The sequence below is a fragment of the Dromiciops gliroides genome, chromosome 3 (genome assembly GCF_019393635.1).
Source record: "Dromiciops gliroides isolate mDroGli1 chromosome 3, mDroGli1.pri, whole genome shotgun sequence".
Taxonomy (NCBI): Eukaryota; Metazoa; Chordata; class Mammalia; order Microbiotheria; family Microbiotheriidae; genus Dromiciops; species Dromiciops gliroides.
In genome coordinates this window covers 611143445-611160764 of record NC_057863.1, presented here as the reverse complement: position 1 = coordinate 611160764, position 17320 = coordinate 611143445, and the positions used below count along the sequence as shown (strand labels likewise).

The 17320-nt window shown below is 43.6% G+C and overlaps 1 long non-coding RNA gene across 1 annotated transcript; it reads right to left on the bottom strand.

Annotated features, from left to right (window-relative positions):
* Window positions 1–2200: 2200 nt before the first annotated feature.
* LOC122746444 lies at window positions 2201–15684 on the bottom strand. The gene is made up of 3 exons (XR_006355543.1): window positions 15604–15684; window positions 11768–11843; window positions 2201–2333 (listed from the first exon to the last, which is right to left on the bottom strand). It is a non-coding gene; the product is annotated as an uncharacterized LOC122746444 (long non-coding RNA).
* Between the last annotated feature and the right edge of the window lie 1636 nt (window positions 15685–17320).

The window sequence follows — 17320 nt, the reverse complement described above, 5'->3', positions numbered from 1 at the left end:
TGTAAGTATTTAGAGATATAAAATTTCTCCTAAGCACTGCTTTGGCTGCATCCCATAGGTTTTGGTATGTTGTCTCATTATTGTCATTCTCTTGGATGAAGTTATTGATTGTTTATATGATTTGTTGTTTGACCCACTCATTCTTTAGGATGAGATTATTGAGTTTCCAATTAATTTTCAGTCTACCTTTCCATGGCTCTTTATTACATGTAATTTTTATTTCATCATGATCTGAGAAGGATACGTTTGCTATTTCTGCCTTTCTACATTTGACTATGAGGTTTTTGTGCCCTAATACATGGCCAATTTTTGAGTATGTGCCATGTACCACAAAGAAAAAGGTATATTCCTTTCTATGCCCATTCAATTTTCTCCAGACATCTATCACATCTAACTTTTCTAACATTCTATTCACCTCTTTAACTTCTTTCTTATTTATTTTGTGGTTATATTTATCTGAGAGGTGAAAGTTTAGTTTCCCCCACTAGTAGTTTTCCTATTTCCTCTTGTAATTCATTTAACTTCTCCTCTAAGAATTTGGATGTTATGCCACTTGGTCTTGTATTTGGAGATCAAATTTTCTGTTCAGTTCTGGTCTTTTTTTCAGTAAACCTTATAAGTCCCCTATTTTATTGAATGTCCATCTTTTCCCATGAAAGATAATGCTCAATTTTGCTGGGCAGTTGATTCTTGGTTGTTATCCAAGCTCCTTTGCCTTCCAGAATGTCATATTCCAAGCCTTGCAATCCTTTAATGTTGAAGCTGCCAGGTCCTGTGTAATCCTGACTGTGGCTCCATGATATTCAAATTGTTTCTTTCTGGCTGCTTGGAGTATTTTCTCCTTCACCTGATAATTCTGGAATTTGGCTACAATATTCCTTGGAGTTTTCCTTTTGGGGTTTCTTTCAGGAGGTGATCACTGGATTCTTTCAATGATGGTTTTATCCTCTGATTCTACAATATCAGGGCAGTTCTCCTTTATAATTTCCTGGAATATGGTGTCTAGACTCTTTTCTTGATCATGGCTTTCAGGTAGTCCAGTAATTCTTAGATTATCTTTCCTGGATCTATTTTCCAGGTCAGTTGTTTTTCCAATGAGGTATTTCACATTTTCTTCTATTTTTTCAGCCTTTTGATTCTGCTTGACAGATTCTTGGTGTCTCATGGAGTCATTAGCTTCCATTTACCCAAATTTAATTTATAATGCATTCTTTTCCTCAGTAAGCTTTTGCATCTCCTTTTCCATTTGACCAATTTTTTTCTCCCATTTGGCCAATTGTATTTTTTTAAGAAATTGTTTTCTTCAGACAATTTTTGTGTTTTTTACCAGTGTAACTCTCATTTCTCTCATTTCTTTTCCTATTTTTTCTTCTACCTCTCTCATTTGATTTTTTTGTTTGTTTGTTTGTTTTTTTGGTAGGGCAATGAGGGTTAAATGACTTGCCCAGGGTCACACAACTAGTAAATGTGAAGTGTCTGGGACCGGATTTGAACTCAGGTGTTTCCTGAATCAAGAGCCGGTGCTTTATCCACTGTGCCACCTAGCTGCCCCCAACTCATTTGATTTTTAAAAGTCTTTTTGAGCTCTTCAAAGAAGGCTTTTGGTCTTGAGACAAGATCATCTTCCCACTTGAGTCTTCAGTTGTGGGCATTTTGACAAACTCATCTGAGTTTGTGTTTTGATCTTCCCTTTCACCATAGAAGCTGTCAATGGTAAGGGTCCTTTTTTGTTTCTTTCTCATATTGTAGCCTATTTTAAAACTTGCAAAGTTGAAGTCTGCTCCTGGGGCACAGGGGTCACTGTTGCAAGCTTCTTACTGCTCTCAGCTGTGCCACTCTCAGCTGTGCTGAGCTACTCTCCCCTTTCGCCCAAGTGAGACAGACCTTTCCTGAAGTCTTCTAAATTATCTCAAGTAAGAAGGTTCTGTAGTTCTGGAATCCATTTAGAGGCTTGATTTAATGCTGTTTTTGAAGGAAACACGGGGGAGTTCAAGCAACTTCCTGGCTTCTCTCCGCCATCTTGGTTCCGCTCCACCTCCCCCGCCCAGATTGAGTCTTCACTCTAATACATTTTAATCAGGACTGGAAGAGTCCCAAAGCTGAGTTAATTAACTGGTCTGGTGTCATATACCTTCACTGGGTTCTTCATGCAGCTCGTGGGACATTATTCTTTTGCATGACCATCCCTGAGGGAATGTGTGTTCCAGCAGAAGTAATTCTGAGAGTCTCCTAGCTCTTTTCCTAGAATTCTAGGCCCTTCTGAGTTGTGGGGCAGGCTGAATCCATGGTCTTGAATACAGGGTCTACCAGAGGAAATGGGAGGCATCTATGACCTGACGCAGTGAAAGAAAAAGAACCAAGAGAACAATTTATGCAATAATAACAACAAAAGGTAACAACTTGGAGAGACTTTAGAATTCTGATCAATGCAATGATCAATGATCAATTCCAGGGGACTGAAGATACTGTGCCCTGACCACCTCCTGCTAGAGAGGTGATGCTCTTCAGATGAAGAAAGAGACATGCACTTTTGGTCACTGCCAATGTGGGAGTTTGTTTTGCTAGGCTATGTAAATTTGCTATGAGAGTTTTTGTTTTCTTTTTCATTAGGTTCAGTTGGGGTAGGGAGAGAGGGAAATAGAGAAAATAAATATTTATAAAAATTAAATTAAAATGAAGCAAAATCAAATAAAATTTAAAAACCACAAGTTGTTAACCAAATGATTAGTAGTCATGGAGGAGAAAGTGTACAGTTGTGAAGGTTGATTTTTCTTCACATTGTAGCCTCTGTAAGATGGCCACAGGACTCCAGCTCCCTGGGTTGAATGACCTATCCATACTTTCTCAGAGAATGAGAGGGGAGGGGAAAAAACCCTTTATCCTGTTCATAGATCCTACACTTATCCATCCCACCACCACTCCTGGAAGAATAGACTAGTGTTTCTGCCCAGTTCCCAACTGCACAGTTGCCAAGCCAAGGCCTCCTGGCTGACAGTCAGCACATAAAAAAGGTAACATTGGGGAGAAGCATATGGAAGGAGACCAGCTACCTAGAGAGTTATTGCCACAGTGAGCCTTTCTCTGTGTCGAACTCCCTTCATCCCGATCCATACCCCGGCAAATGTATGCAAGGCAATAGCCAAACCAGACTTGTTTTCCCCATCATAACACAATGCTGCTAAGTCCTCAACATGTGGAAATTAGAGAACAAAGAATGTCAGAGCTGAAAGGGAAGGATAAAATATAAGTGCTGGAAAGGACCTTGGAGGTTATATATTCCAACCCTATCATTACAAAGGGAACTGAAACCCAGAGGAATGAAGCAACATGCCCCCTGTTACCCAATAAGTTAGCAGCAGAGCCAGAGCAAAAGCTCATTTCTCTCAATTCCTGCTTGGAAATACAGTCAATTTCCACTAGACTCAAAACTAGATATTTCTGAGCCAAGGACCTAGCTGGCCCCCATCCCCAACATCTCCTAGGTTCCTAGGGTTCTGCTGGGGGGAAAAACATCTTATCTGAACAAAGTAATTTACTCCAGGGCCTTAGAGATTCCATGTGTTGCCCCTTTCAAAAACATTTGCATTTTAAAGAACATATCTAAAAAGATGAATTTTAATAGGGATAAATGTAAAGTTTGATAGGGGTCCAAAAAGTCAGCTTCACAAATAAGAAACAAGAAATGTATGACCAGATAGCATTTTGGCCTGAAAACCAGGGTTTTAGTGGACCACAAGCTCAACTTGAATAAAGTCATATTCCAGTTCCCCCCAAACTAATATGATTTCTGGGACACAAAAGGTAATACCCACTGTCATGGAGGAGATCTAGCCCAGAAGCTTAGTTGAAGATAGACAGTCAGACATGGGTAACACACACACACACAATTCCAGATGCTTCTTTTTGCACATGACATTGTATTAGTTGCATCAGGCCCAATATACTGCAAAGCCTCCCAAGTGAGATTGATAATCACTCAGAAGAGCTTGGCCTAACCATCCATACTGCAAAATTCAAGGGGATAAAGAATGCCTGTTGTTCAGTTATTCCAGCAGTTAGAAGGACAACCCATATAGTTTACCCATTAGTATTTTATTTTATTTTTTAAAAAATTTTTTTGCAGGGCAATGAGAGTTAAGTGACTTGCCCAGGGTCACACGGCTAGTAAGCGTCAAGTGTTTGAGGCTGGATTTGAACTCAGGTCCTCCTGAATCCAGGGCCAGTGATTTATCCACTGTGCCACCTAGCTGCCTCACCCATTAGTATTTAAATCTTTGACAAATGCTGTTAATGGATAATGAGCTAGGTCCAGAACTAAACAGAAAGAGGAGATGAGGCTGGCTTGACTTTGGGACATTTTTAAAAATCACTTCCAAATTCTCCAAGAAATGAAAACCCATCCTTTCAGTCCCAATATTCTTCTAGCAATATTGTATGGCCCAGAGTGAAGAGAGCACCATAGTCTCCCATAAAAGTGGAATGAAAGATTACCCAAAAGGCAACAGAGAGACACCTGTGGGTGTGAGAAGGCTGTTGTTGTGGTTCAGTCATTTCAGTCATGTCTGATTCTTCATGACCCCATTTGGGGTTTTCTTGGTAAAAATACTGGAGTGGTTTGCCATTTTCTTCTTCAGCTTATTTGACAGATGAGGAAACTGAGGCAAGCAGGGGTAAGTGACTTGTTCAGGGTCACATAGCTAGTACATGTCTAAGTCTGGATTTGAACTCAGGTCTTCCTGAATCCAGGCCCAGTATTCTATTCATTGAGTCATCTAGATGCCTTTTATTTCCCTGAGACTAACAATATTTGGGGAGAGGAAGGGGGAAGATGATATAATTCTAATCTGAGGAGAATAGAGTGGCCAGCCTATATCAAGCTCCTGATTCTCCTCTGGATAGAAATCTAAGTGTCCCTTTAAGAAAGGTGGATGGACTGTATTCGGGGACCAGTGCCAACCAGAATAGGCATGGTCCCAATTTGTTATGTAATTTGGATATGTTGCTCAGGAGCCCTCCCCCCACAATAAAAGGAGAAGGATGAGTGGAGGAGACTCTAGAGAAATTGATTCATGCCTCCCTTCAAGCCACAATTAGCCTGCCCCTCTGGACACACAGAACCTACATGGGTAACACACACACACAGCCTTACAGATAAGTCATGCCATCAAAAGAAGCAAATGAATGAACAAGAATGGGGCCAGGTCATATAGTGATAGTGAGGTATTATCCTTGGAAAGTCCATGTGTTCTGCTGGTATCCTCACAGTGTCAAGAGAATAAGAGGAAGAGACTCCCCCCACAACCATCTTGGGTGGCATTCCTGTGGCAACCTTATGGGAAGATATGGCTAGGAATTAAATAGGATGGGCAGGCAATGTGGATTGCAATCTACATCATTGGAGGGAATACCCACATTGAGAAGATCACAAATCTTCTGGGGTCCCAGTGCAACCAGTACTAGGAAGATGACCATCTTATACTCTGCCCTTGTCAGACTGCATGAAGAGTCTTGGGTTCATTTTTGGAGTGCTGCATTTTAGGAAGATCATAGAAAAACTAGACTCCATCCAGAGGGGGAAGACCAAGATGGTGATTAGCCTCAAAACCGGCTGAAGGAAATGGAGATATGTAACCGAGAGAGAGGAAGCCTTAGGAAGCACATGAAATCTACCATCAAGTATTTGAAAGATTGTCATGCAGGAATAGGGAATAGACTCATTCTGCTTGGCAGAACTAGCATAGACCTAGGAGGAAGTAAGTGTGGAAACCTCAAAGGCAGTTCCTGCCTGATGCAAGGAAAAGTTTCCTAACAATTAAATCTGTCCATAAGTGGAATAAGCTGAGTTGGGAAGTTAAAGTTTGTTTTTTTTTTAATAGCTCACATTAATATGGTTCTTTCAGATACATATACAAGTATATCTACACTAAATGTGAGGATTAAATAAGATAATATTTGTAAAGTGCTTCTAAAACCTTAAAGTGATATATATGTGTATATATATATACATATATATGAGAGTTATTTTATTATTGAGATCCAGGTGTCCTGGCTCCAGGTCCATTTACTTTTCCTTATACTATACTGCCTCTCTGTGTCACTTAAATTGCCTAATCTATCTCTGGTATGGTCAACCCTGCCTAGATCTTTGTTTAGGAAAAAAGCAATTTCTGCCCTTCCCACATCCCACCAGGGGCCACCTCATTGTCATCTGAGGACAAGGCAAACTATTTTAAATGTGGAGAGGCTCACCAGAGAGAGAGACAACAGGTGACTGGTTCAAAAGAACCAGAGTCCCTCAGAAAATGAACTCCTAAGGCTTGGAAGGATTCGGCCACTGCCTGGGCAGGGGGAGGGGATGCTCACACACATCCAATCATCCACTCTTCAAAGTCGAGCCACTCTCTGGACTCATTTGACTCACTCTTTTTTTTTTTTTTTTTTTTTAGTGAGGAAAATTGGGGTTAAGTGACTTGCCCAGGGTCACACAGCTAGTAAGTGTCAAATGTCTGAGGCCGGGTTTGAACTCAGGTACTCCTAAATCCAGGGCCGGTGCTCTATCCACTACGCCACCTAGCTGCCCCCATTCGACTCACTCTTGTAGAAGTGGGGTTGGCTACATCTCCCTCCTGGGCTTCAAGGTGTACTCCTAAGTGTGGGACAATGATATTGCCTCGAGCTCCCATGATTATGGTTATCATTTAGTCAGCCATGTGGTGTTGTTCAGTCATTTTCTGTTGCGTCTGACTCTTCTTGACCCCATTTGGGGTTTTCTTGGCAAAGATACTTCAGTGGTTTGCCATTTCCTTCTCCAGCTCATTTTACAGATGAAAAAACTGAGGCAAACAGTGTTAAGTGACTTGCCCAAGGTCACACAGCTAGTAAGTGTCTGAGGCCAGATCAATTAGTCTTCCTTATTCCAGGCCTGGTGCTCTGTGCACTGTGACATCACCTAGCTTCCCTGTTTCTGTTTTAGAAAGGGGTATTTACAAACGTGGTACAATAAGAACATTCTCTTCCTCAAAGCTCTAGAATCCAGAGCAACAGCAAGTTTAAGCTTAGTATACATGTACAAAGGGGTCGGCTCCTGGTTACTAGAATCCCTTCAGGCACTAGGTGGCGCCATAGTGCCGAAAGCACTAAACCTTGAGTCAAGAAACCCTGAGTTTGGACCTTTACCAGCAAGTCACTTAATCTCTCTTCACCTCAGTTTCCTCATCTGTGAAATGGGGATAATAACAGCACCTACCTCCCAGGGTTGCTGTGAGGATCAAATGATATAATAATTATAAAGTTCTTAGCCCCGTGAGAGTTCTATAAATGTTCATTGTTTATTATTGGTATTGTTCTCCCCTTCTTAGGCTTGGCATCATTTCTTTCTGGAGCCGCACACTGCTAGCCCAGTCTATCCTTGGCTCCCATCGCAGCTACTGTTTTCAGCTGACCTTGGAAGATACTAGGACTCTGATAGGAAGGCAGGAAGGCAGAACTCCTCTGGACCCTTTGAGGCTCAGGGGGGTCCCATCTGGCCAAAATGGACTGGAACATCAAAGGAGGCCCCGGCTGAGGCTGGACCCTCAGCCTCTCTTCCTCAGTGAGCTTAGCTGGAATATTGCATTTGCTCCAAACTCTGCAACAATCTCTGTTCTTGTTCAGGCGTGATCAAGTTTCTTCCTCTCAGCCCCATGTAATGTTCCAAATACTTTTTATATTTCCTCTGTAATGTTCCAAAGACTTTTTATATTTAATCTAAAGCCTATGATTACTCCAAAAGACTCATGATGAAAAATGCTATCCACCTCCAGAGAGAGAACTGATGAACTCTGAGTGCGAATTGAAGTATAATTCTTTCATTTTTACTTTTCTTGCCTTTATTTCTGCAACATGGCCAATATGGAAGTATTTTGCATAATTTCACATGTATGATTAATATCATAGTGCTTGCCTTCTCAATGGATGGGGGAGGGGCTAAAGGGAAGAAAAGAATTTGGAACTCGAAATTTAAGGGGAGGAAAGAATGTTCAAAATAAATAAATAATTTTTTTAAAAGTCTGTGATTAATTGAAACTAAAGCCTATAACTGGGATGGGTTGAGATTTGCCCTTATCTTCCCCCCCCCCCCAGGGCAATGAGGGTTAAGTGACTTGCCCAAGGTCACACAGCTAGTAGATTTGTCTTTATCTTGCTAAGTTAAGAGGGTACCTTATCACTTTAAGTCAAATATGGTGACAAGTAAGTCAATCAAGGAAGGTAAAGTGTCCATAGTCACTGAAAAAGATTGTTGAACCCAGGTCTTTGGGCTCCAAGTCAGACAATGCTTTCATTACAGAACTTTGGCTCCTTCCCGGTCCCAGCCCAGCTCTGCTATTTTTGGTTGCAAAAGAGTACCATATCCACGTGTCACCCGGCTTTTTAAAGGTTTCTTCTTTTTTTTTCAGGGCAATGAGGGTTAAGTGACTTGCCCAGGGTCACACAGCTGCTAAGTATCAAGTATCTGAGGCTGGATTTGAACTCAGGTACTCCTGAATCCAGGGCTGGTGCTTTATCCACTGCGCCACCTAGCTGCCCCCTGTCATCCAGTTCTTTGAGCTTCTTTTGGTGGCCAGAAGGATTTGGGAGTGCCTAGGAAGCCATCCATAGTCCTTGACCTTTTCTGTCGCCAACAGTCTGGGCCTAACCCCTAGCCCAAACTCCTCTCTGAAGTGTTACTCAATAATTTGTGCTTAATTAGAGAAATCTAGGCTCTTTTTAGCCCAAAGACAGTTGAGAATCTTGTGGTAGTATGGCGAGAAGGAAGGAATCGGGTGCTTAAGGGGCATCGGAATTAAGTTTTTCCATAGAAATTGGGGCACAAAAGATGTAGCTGTCATCCTGAGAGTTTGTGGTCTGGTGTGTCTAGACCGGAGGCCACATTTTAGGAAACACATTGAGAAACCAGAGAGTGACTAGAGCAAGGGTAACCACCATGGTGAAGGGCCTTCTCATTGTTCATTTCTTTCAGTCATGTCAGACTCTTCATGACCCTGTTTGGTGTTTTCTTGGCAGAGATACTGTAGTGTCTCTTCTCCAGCTCATTTTATAAATGGGGAAACTGAAGCAAACAGCATTAAATGATTTGCCCAGGGTCATACAGCTAATAAGTATCTGAGGCCAGATTTGAACTTAGGTCTTCCTGATTTGAGACCTGGTGCTCTATCCACTGCACCACCTACCTGCCTGTGACCACCTGAGGGCATTCATTATTCGCACTAATTTAATTAGGATCTAGTTATAAAAGAAATATCAAGCAATTTGTGGGGGGAAGGGGTCAGGGAAGATGCAGAAATGGGCTGGAGAAGGAAGATCTGCTTGCTACGTATCCCCTGTATGACTTTGAACAAGTCACTAGCCTTTTCCTCTGACTCTCAATTTCCTTATCTGTAAATTGAAGAGATTGAGGTGGATGCTCTCTAAGGTCCCTACTAGCTCTAAATCTACCATCCCAAGACTTCACTCAGTAAGAGTTAATCAAGCATCTGCTCAGTCCCTAGTCCCTACGGAGGATAATACAGAAACAGAATGAAACAGGCCCTGCCCTGGGGGAGCCTTCACTCTATTAGGGGAAACGACAGGTATTTGCCTAGGGACACAAAGCTATTTAGTGGTAGAATTGGAAGATGAATCCAGTTCAAAGCTCTTTTTGTTTCACCTCGAGCTTTTTTTTTTTTTTTCAGGATAGACTGGAAAGAGGAGAGATCCAAGGTAGGGAGACCAATTGGGAGGCTGGATACAATAGTTTGTGTGAGAGACCATGATGATTTAAACGTGGGGGGTGGCAAAGTGATCAGAGAGAAGGAGGCTGGTGCCTGAAATGCTGGGGAGATAGAACTGATAGCACTTGGCCATTGGTTGTCTAGGGGGGAGGCAGAGGTGAGAGAAAATGAGACAGTGAAAAGTCAAGGTTGATGCCAAGGTGATGAGTCTGAGTGACCAGGATAGTGGTGAATTTAACAATAAAGGGAAAGTTTGGCACATCTGGGGAGAAGATGATAAATTCTGTTTTCAGTATTTTGAATTTGAGATACTGATGCTGCAACATCTGGGTGAAGATGTCTGGGAAGTGCTTGATGGTGCAGGATTAGAACCAAGGCTAGAGATTGGGGCTGGATGTGTAGATCTGGTAGTTATCTGCATTATTGTACCTATGTGATCCACTGTGATCACCAAGAAATTTCTGTTGTTTTTCAGTCACGTTCGACTCTTCATGAGCCCATCTGGGGTTTTCTTGGCAAAGATACTGAAGTGGTTTGCCATTTCCTTCTCCAGCTCATTTTATAGACAAGGAAACGGAGGCAAACAGGGTGAAGTGACTTGCCCAGGGTCACACAGCTAGTATATGTCTGGGGCCAGATTTGAACTCAGGAAGTACACTTTTAACCTGAGGTTCTAAGAGGAGCCATCCAATGATAGGGAGAGGTCAGGGGTTAGAAGAAGTGGTCAGCTATGTCAAAAGAAGGTCAAGGAGGAATTAAAAATACAATTTCATTAGAGGAATGTAGTCACCAGGCTGTAAGGAGTTGAGAAGTGAGTGAGTGAGTAGTGAGGAAATTAGGGCAGTGAGGAGAGACATTTTTTTTTTTCTAGAAGCTTGGCAGTGAAAGGCAGGAAAAATATAGGACAATGGCTTCAGGGGATAGTAGGGACAAGTGAAGGGTGTGCGTGTGCATGTGTGTGTATGTGTGTGTATGTGTGTGTGTGTTTTAAAGCATGGGGAGAACTGGACGTGCTTGGAGACAGCAGGGAAGGTGTCAGTAAAAATGAAAAAACCTGAAGATGAGAGAGAAGGAATGATCAAAGGGCTGAGCTACCAGAGGAGACAGGAGGGGAGGAGAGGGGAGGGGAAAGGGATCAAGGGCCCCCACAGGCAAAGAGGCTGGCTCTGGCCGGGTGAAAGGCCACCTCATCCTTGGGGACAGGAGCAAAGATTTAGAAGAGAAGCCAAAGCAAGGGAGGTGGATTAGGAGAACAAGGAAGAGTGGAAGGACTGGAGCTCATGATGAAGAGGGGAGAAAATAGTGAGGCAAAGGGAGGACTGAAAAAGCAGGGAAATATGATCAGGGAAGGGGCAGTCGGTTCCGGATCATGGAGGTGGTGCAGTTATGGTGGATGGTACGATTTAAGCTATGGTTGTCCTTGTGGATGGTGAAGCGAAGACATTGGGAGAGTCAAAGTCAATGACCAGAGAGAACAGAGTGTGAGGGGAATGGCAAATGATGAGGTAGAAGGGAAGGTGTGAACCAGCTGGCCTCCTCAAGAAATGAGGGGGCAGTGTGGCACAGTGCATAGAGCACAAGACTTGGGGTCAAGGGTGACCTAGGTTTGAGTCCCACTTCAGACAGGTACCAGCTGTGTGACCCTTAGCAAATGCCTTCCCTTCTCTGAGGCTCAGTTTCCTCACCTATAAAATGAAGGGGTTGGACTTGAACTCCTTCTGGCTCTAGCACCAGGATCCTATGACCTGATGTGATCAGTGGACAATATCAGGACCAGATTCAATTGGGATTATTTAATTCAAATCATTGGGGATTCAACTTAACACAGCGCTGGATGGGAATGAGTAGCAGGGAGAAAAGGTTTGCCTCAACACAAGACAACTCTGAATCACAGAAATTAGGGTGGCAGCAGGAAGTGCCAGTTTGCCTTCTATCCCCAGATGAACTAAATCATCAGAGTTGCAACATGATGGGGTCTTGTCATGACTGAGGGTGCTCTCAATCAGTCAGTCACTTACCAAGCATCCAATATGTGCCAAGTCTGGGAGATCCAAAAAGAAGCAAGACAGTCCCTGCCCTTCAGGAGCTCACAATCTAATGGGGAAGACAACAAAAAACAAGAATGATGTGCAAATAAGTGAGAGGATAAATTGGAAAACATGAGGGCAATAGTTCTATGCCTTCCTTATCCAACCCTCAGGGGGCTAGGGATGGAGGTGATAGAGCAGGGAGTAGGTTAGGTGTGCAGGCCGGTTGGTTGGTTGGTTGGTTCTTGTCCTTCATTCTCAGAGGGGACCCAAATGACATCACTATGATGGAGTCACAGTGTCCCACTGTCTTTGATCAAACCAATACAAGCTTGGAAGACTCTACCACAGGTCGTGCACAGATGGTCCACAGGCCGGGCCAGTTAACAATTGGTGATAAGGTGCCTGGCTCACTGGGTTCACATTCAGCATCAAATCTTAGATGATGTCTATCCAGAAGACAGCCCATACATGGAGAATGCTTCTCCATACATGGAGAAGGCTCCGGGTAAGGTCAGGAGTCTCTGTGTTGGCCTGGGGTTTCTAGTGGTTCAGGGACTTGGTGGTAGGCTCCCATCTTTGAGGAAGTGGCCTCTTACAGGTCCTAGAGTCATAGTTAGGTCTGAAAGGAACCTCAGGAGACAGCTAGTCCAAAACTGATCTGAGCAGAAATCCTCTCTCTGATATCCTGGACAAGTGGTGGGAAGGCCATCTCACTTTTAGTGGAAGGGAGGCTAAGTGGATAAGTGGATAGAGAAAAGCTTCTTAAACTGTGGGTCGGGGACCCCATATGGGGTCACATGTTGAATGTCGGGGTTGCAAAAATTGGGGAAAAGTAAAAGGTTATGTATACCTATTTTATATACCTACATACCTGGGGTTGTATAGAAATTTCTTGGGCAAAAAGGGGGCAAAAGTAGAAATAGTTTAAAAAGCCTTGGCACAGAGCACTAGGTCTGAAGTCAGGAAGACTAATTTTTGTGAGTTCAAATTTGACCTCAGACACTTACTAGCTGGGTGACCCTGGGCAAGTCACTTCACCCTGTTTGTCTCAGTTCCCTCATCTGTAGAATAAGCTAGAGAAGAAAATGGCAAATCTTTCCAGTGTCTTTGCCAAGAAAACCCCAAATGGGGTCGGAAACAACTAAAATGGCTGAAGAATAACAACAAAATCAGCAAGTTTTTCCACACACAGAGCTGAAATCTTCCTAGCTGCAATTTCTACCCATTGGTTCTGTTTCTGCCCTCTGGGGCCAAGTAGAAACAGTCTTCTCTCTTTCACATGACAGCCTTCAAATATTCCCTCCCATGTTTCTAGGTTAAACATCCCTCGTTCTTTCAATTGATCCATGTATGGCAAAATTCCCAGTTCTCTCCTCACCCTATTCACCCTCCTCTGGCTGTTTTCCAGTTTGTCAATGTCCTTCCTAAAATGTGGTTTCCAGAATTGAACAGAATACTTGTTAACACAATCAGGGGAACAGATGAGTTGGGCTTTGTATGAAGCAGGAAGGTAGCAGCTGAGTCAATAAGCCTAATGAGGCCATCAGCCCCTCTCCCCTTCTAAGGCTACCTATAAGAAGCATGAAGGATCTTGGAGGAGCCCCACCTCTGGGCTGCTATACATAACTGGACCCTTCAAAACTACTTTGATGGAACTGAGTGTGTTGGTGAGAGAAGGCAAGAAAAGGGAGGGGAAGAAGCATTTCCATATCTCCTGCTCTGTGTCAGGCATTGTGCTAAACACTTAACAGATATTTCATTTGATCATCACAATAACTCTGGGAGGTAGATGCTGTTATTACCCCCATTTTCCAGTTGAGGAAACTGAAGTTTGAAAGACTTGCCTGGGTCACACAGCTAGGTCATATTTGAACTCAGATCTTTCTGATGCCAGGCTCAGTGTTCTATCCAGTGCACAACCTAGCTGCATTCTAAACATGGTGAGTCTTCTTGTGGCAGAACCCTAGGGCCCTGGGGAGTATGATTGCTTGGGTGGCTTGCTCTATGTGTTTCTATTTGTATTTTCCTGTGTTGTGTGTGTCCCTGGGGAAAGGCTTGTGCATTGGACCATGCTGTATATATTGCCTAAGATCTTGGGTACACACACACACACACACACACACACACACACACACACACACACACACACATGGATTGGCCCATGCTCTATATTGCCCAAGATCTTGGGTACATAGTACGCCAAAAGGCAGGGCAATGGTAACTTTCTTCTCCAATGTCAATGACTCAGATTACATCCTTGAAAATACCCTCAGAGTTCTTTCCCATTCTTCCTGGTTGGCACCTTGTGTCAGTGCCTGGAATACTGACCTTGACAAGACTGGATATCATCAGACAAGGGCTAAGAAACAGAGGGGCAATTACTTCTGTTGAGTTGAAGTCTGCCTCCTGATGGATAGTATGTTGTCTGAGGACAAGCCTAGCTCAGTTCCAAGAAGTTCATTATCAAATTGACCACAGGGTGATGAGTCTTTTTTTTTTTTTTTAATTTTTTTTTTTTTTTTTTAGTGAGGCAATTGGGGTTAAGTGACTTGCCCAGGGTCACACAGCTAGTAAGTGTTAAGTGTCTGAGGCCGGATTTGAACTCAGGTATTCCTGACTCCAGGGCCGGTGCTCTATCCACTGCGCCACCTAGCTGCCCCTGATGAGTCTTTCAGGCATAGCAACCCCAAGGACTGTCTCCAAAGGCAAAGCAAGGCTATAACATATATCCATGGCAGGAAGACCCACAGCAGAGAAATCATCAGTCCTCCTCAAAGTACCCCAGAGCATACAACTAAGACCAATGGGAAAAAGTCAAGGGAGGCAGGTTTCAATTCAACAGATAAAAGACGTTTTTTAAAAATATATCTGAGATAGCCAATTTCAGATACTTCCTAGCTGTACCTCTGCCTGCCTCAGTTTCCTCAACTATAAAATGGGGATAACAATAGCACATAGCTCCCAGCAGTACAATTAGATGATATTTGCCAAATAGCATGTACAATAGCAATACAATAAGACAATATTTGCAAAATGCTTAGCACACTGCCTGACACATAGAAGCTACTTTAAAAATGCTTGTTTCCTTCCTTCTTCCTTTCCTTCCTTCTTTCTTCTAATCTTTCCTTTCCTTTTTCCTTCCCTCCCTTCCTTCCTCCCTCCCTCCCTCCCTCCCTCCCTTCCTCCCTTCCTCCCTTCCTCCCTTCCTTCCTTCCTTCCTTCCTTCCTTCCTTCCTTCCTTCCTTCCTTCCTTCCTTCCTTCCTTCCTTCCTTCCTTCCATGAATAAACTTCTTGAGTCATTGTGGTTCAAAAAACACATCATCCTAGGCACCAATTGGATAATAAGTCTCTTTGACCTCAGCTAGGAAGTTCTGTATGCAACAGGCATGAGTCTGAGCTTGTGCTCAAAGACTTTTGTAACTTGGTAAAACCTGCCATAGTTTGACCATTGAGAAAGCAAGGTCACCTTCACACTGCAGTGAGGCATCATGGGGGAAACCCATTAAGGTTTTTATCATGCTCTAGTGAAAAGCAAGCTGGATTAGAAGTCAGGAGACCTGGGTTCTCGAGCCAGATCTGCCATGAAACCTCTTGTGTGACCTTGGGCAACTGGCTTCATTCCCTGGGCTTTGAGATCCTCCTTTTCAGAATGAGGGTCTTTTCCCTTGAATCCCTATCAGACCCTTCCTAGCTCTGAAGGTCTCTGATTTCTAAAAGAAGTCCAGCTTGGCTATCAGAGAGCGTCAGTCTCGACAATCTTAGGCTGGCAGCTGCTCTCATCCCAATTCTTTTTGCACCTGAAATGGATGAGAAGCCTACTGACCTTTCTGCCTCATTTAGCAAATTCCTACAGCCTCTACCGATGAGATTTCCCGGTCTCTGCCAAGCAGGCTCTGAAGAAAGCAATACCGGCCCCAATTCCCTTGGCCAACGGAAAAGCACCGAGCTGGTCTCATAATTAGAATATCAGGGAATGGGGCGCCAAGGCCCAGACGCCAGCTCTGATAAATATGTGGCATATGGTGTGCGCACGGCAAACCCGACTTTGGCTCCCTACAAATGACACCAGCGACACAGGGAATTACAGGAACATTTGACCAGTCAGCAGTCCCTGCAGAAGGTGCTATTTACAGAAGTCAGCTAAGCTGATAGAGATCCTGGAAATGATCTTTATGATGGGGGAAGGGGAAGAGGAGAAGAGAAGGAAACACAAAGGGGAAAACAAAAAAGCCACTCAAAGGGAGGACCAGATTTCCCAGGGAAAACAGCACAGGAAGAATAGCACAACTACTGCCTAACGAAATAGTATGAGAACATAGGATTGAGGGTTTAGCAGGAAGCAGGGTCCAGGGGAGATGGAGACAGAGACAAAGAAAAGGAGATAGTAATAATAAGAGTTTCCACTAATAGGGTTAGAACTAGAAGGGGTTTTAAAATTTTCTTTATAATTAAAGATTATAAAAAGTCAAAGGGACCTTAGAATGCAGGATGTCAGACCTAAATGGAACACAGAAATCTCAGAGCTGGGAGGGTCCTTAGAACACAGAAATGCAACAGCTGGGAGGAGCCTTAGAACACAGAATGTTAGAGCTTCTGGGATGTCAGAGTTGGGAGGGCCCTTAGAACATAGGATGTCAGAGCAGGAAGAGCCCTTAGAACACAGAATGTCAGAGTTGGGAGGGCCCTTAGAACATGAATCTTAGAGCAGAACCCTCTGAGCTCTGACATTCTTTGACTGACTACAGCTCTCCCTCTCCTGCAGTCTATTCCTATCTATTATTACCTTTCACTCCCTAGTGAGGAGTATGGATGACAGCAGGAAATTGAAGCAATTGCTCTCTGTTCATGCTGAGCTGAAGAAAGGCTCTTGTAAGTACACAGAGCAGGCAGAATCAGGGCTAAAGAACCTTGGGCAGGGAGTGTGAAGTGATGTAGTCTGGGTTCCCAGTGGGAGAAGGCTGCAGCAGATTACCCTAGTAAGTACTCTGACGTGCAGTGATGTGCTGGATTGGAGTGGGGGAAGCAGCCCAGGATGTGAGAAAGCCAAAGCTTTCCAAGTGTATGTAGAGATTCTCTAGGGACCAGAAGCTCTCTGAGAACAGACAGTGCCAGAACTAGGAGGGGCACTGGACTCAGAGCCGCAAGACCTGGGCCCCAGGCTTGGCTGGACAAGGAATCAGAAGGATTGGGGTCCAATTGGGCTCTACCACCGACTTGGGCAAGGTCCTTCTACTTTCTGGGCCTCAGCTTCCTGCTCCAAGAGAAAGGAGTGGAACTGAAAGACCATCCCAGCCATCTCCTTACCAGCTGCCCCTGGTGGTGTGGTGGCTAAAGAACCTGAGTTAAAATCCAGCCTCAGACACTTACTAACTGTGTGACCCTGAGCAAGATGCTTAAATTCTGGGTGCCTCAGTTTCCTCATCTGTAAAACTGGAGATCATAATAGTATCTACCTCCCAGAGTTATTAACGTAGCAGGCGTTTAATGCTTATTTCCTTTTACTGTATCCCCTCCCAAAGATCCTGGAAAACTTAATCCTT